Genomic DNA, 3,352 nt, shown 5'->3' with positions numbered 1-3,352 from the left:
TCCTTTCTTGTGGAGCTCCACACAGCAGCCGTTTCTCTTAGCATCCCTCTGCCATTCTTCAGGTCCCTGTTCGGGCGCCAAACTGTTGCGGCCCGCCCGCAGTCCACAACACGAACGGTTCAACTGAGAATGGCAGTTCGAGCTGAAAAGAGAGGAAGCTAGACGGGGCGGAAGAAAGAATGGGACCAAGACGATTCCATGTTCAAGGCCCACCTTTACTAATTCTAACATTCAGTTATAAAGGAAGGGGGAGGGATCCCAATTTTCTGCCAAGTAACTTGGGATCCAGTAGCAGGACGAACACGTGTNTGCCTCCAAGCAGCAAAGCCGACAGGGTCCAGCAGTGGGCGTGGCAGAACGAATGAGCGGGGAAACTCCACCCTTGAGCAAGCAGGTTCAAGCAGGTGGGGGAAGGGAAACCACAGTTAGCTTACAATTTGTAGATGGAAATTCTGGCAACAGAGGAAGTCATGGTCTTTAGTATGAAGCCAGTTGTTGTCCCATCCAGCAGGACTCTGTTATTTGTGGGTGCAAGGGGGACTGCAAACCTGGGAGAAAATGGGATGGGAGGGAAAGAAAGAGTGAAGACCAAGGAGGGAAATCCTGTCAAAGTCTCAGTTTATTAGGCTGAAATGTCGGGTTTTTAAAGCATACATCGAGGGGAATAGGGAGGGGTTGAGGGGGAATTAACAAAGAACAAAGAAGTGGGCATCAGGGGACATTAGGGTCGAAGTCAGGCTCCAGGCTGTGGGCACACTGCGTCTTATCTCCGGAATTTGGATCCTCCTTAACAGCCTTGGGTGTCAGGCCGGGCTCAGCACATAACTCATGTCCTTGGATGTTTTGGGAGTCAGGAAGAGATAAGGAAGAGGGGACTATAATTCAGCTTTTACAGCCTCAGGTGCCAGGAAGGGAACAGCAGGGAGAAGGGAGTGACAACCCGCTCCTTAGCACAAGGCCATTTGGCTTGTCAGGGTGGGAGACTGTGAAAAGCTCACTTTCTCATGGTATGGTCTCCAACAAGTTGTAAGTCATAATTCCTTCTTAGCTGACTTGAACAAGGCATATTCATATTAAAGGTGATTTCTTTTAATCACAGTCTCTCTCTTTTTCTTTTTAAAGCCAGAGGGAGGGATTAAGCCAGGGTCTTCCAGCATGGCAAGCTACTACTCCCCCAATTGGAGATCTTTACTTCAAATGTTAAAAATATCTTCCTTATAGTATCCAGATTAGTGTGAGACCAAGCAACTGGTAACCATAGCCGAGCCAAGAAAACAAAACCTAACTACCACAGCTAGAAACCCAGTTTGTTTTCTTGACGTTGAACTATAGATTCATTATAATTCCCATTAAAATTCAAGAATACTTCTTAAAGCATTAGTACTGACCTGAAATCTACAATATGTCTGTGCAGATGAGCTGCTTTCTTTTAGATTGGTGAAGTGAACTGCTGACCATGTTGAAGGGAAGGTAAAATTCTTATTCCCTTGGACTTAATGGATAGGCTCCACTTGCTGCTGTGTATTAATTTAATATTCCATTGCAGGGGTCGTTTTATATCCTGTAATAGAAAGCACACTAAGTGTCAGTTTGCAGTCAGTCACAATTGTGCATTTAATGTATCCTGAACATATTAAATTATTGTAGTCCCATGTTATTTTAAGAGGACTGCTTCTTAAATAAATACTTCTTCATTATTGCCCTGTCAGAACTGTATGCCCTCTGTAATAACTATGATCATGATAATCCAGTTTCCCAATTAATTTTGTTGATATATTATACAAAATTAAAATTTTGATTTTATAGTTTATTATATTGAACCTTGAATTGGGAGCCAGTAAGATGTTCCAGGGGTGTTAGTTGCCTCACACCTTGATTTTGATCTCTGAAACTTACATGATGGATGAAGAGAACCACCTACCATAAATTGCCATCTGACCTCTGATTTCCACAGACAACAGCATTGCAGACTAGGCCTAAGTTAGCAGGCTGAGGCAGTAAGCCTTGGAGATGACAATTACATCAGATGACTAAAAGTTGCTTTTACAGAAGGCTTTGGTTTGGTTTCTAGCGTGTACATGGTGGTTCCAAGCATCTATAACTCCAGTTGCCAGGCATTCAATACCCGTTCTAGCTTCCATAGGCACCAGGTACACATGCTATACACTTAACATGCATGTAGGCAAAGCATTCACACACAAAATATTAATAAATCACTGGGCACTTGGGAAGCAGAAACGGGTAGATCTCTGAGTTCAAGGCTGGCATGGTGTATATAGAGAGTTCTAGTACAGACAGGGCTACATATAAGGCCCTGTCTCACAGAGAGAAAGAAAATATCAATGAAAGTCTGACTTTGAGGCAGTTTTTAGATCAGACACCATTTTTAGGTAAAAACCTAGACATATAAGAACAACTGATAAATGGTATTTGATAAAAAGCAAGAACTTCTGTTCCTTGAAAGGCATTTAAGGGAATGAAATGACAAGCTACAGACTAGGAAAGGACATTTGCAAGTCAGATATCTGATAAAGGATTTATATAAGGATCAAAACTGAACATCTCATAATAAGTGGACAAAAGATTTAAGCAGGCATTTAATAAAAAAATATACCAAAAATAGGTAGTAGATAAGTGAAGACATTGATATTAATAGCTGCTAGGGAAGTGGAAGTCAAGACTGAATGAGATGGGATGGCCCAGAGGGTAAAGGCGCTTGCCTCCAAGCCTGTTGGCCTGAGTGCAGTTCCCAGAAGCGAGGTGGTAAAAGGAGAGACGTCTCTTCTGGCCTTTGTGTGCACCATAACGCCTGAAGGTAAGGGCTGAGGCATACTTAGTGATGGAGTTCTTGGCTAGCACATGGAAGGCCTTGAGTTCCATCCCCAGGATGGCATGTACCAACTGTATCAGGTTAGGCTGGGTGGGGACTAAAACAAGTGAGCTTTTGGGAACATAAAATAGTACAATTGCCTTGGGAAAAGTTTAAGCAGATATCATATGACTCAACGTTCTCAGTAGGCATTTACACAAGAGAAACAAAAGCTTCTGTCTGTACATTGCTATACCTTCAAATATTCATAACAACTTTACTTTTAATGGTTTAATTTTGGAAACAACCCACATGTCCATCAGCAGGTGAGTGGATAACCAACTGTGGTTTGTTCCTACAATGGACGACTATTCACTGATAAAAAGGGATAGGCATCCATCCCATAATCAGCCTCCAAACGTAGATACCATTGCATACGCCAGCAAGATTTTGCTGAAAGGACCCTGATATTGCTGTCTCTTGTGAGGCTATGCCGGTGCCTGGCAAACACAGAAGTGGATGCTCACAGTCAGCTATTGGATG

Source organism: Mus caroli, chromosome 16 (assembly GCF_900094665.2).
Source record: "Mus caroli chromosome 16, CAROLI_EIJ_v1.1, whole genome shotgun sequence".
NCBI lineage: Eukaryota > Metazoa > Chordata > Mammalia > Rodentia > Muridae > Mus > Mus caroli.
This window is presented reverse-complemented; position numbering follows the sequence as displayed.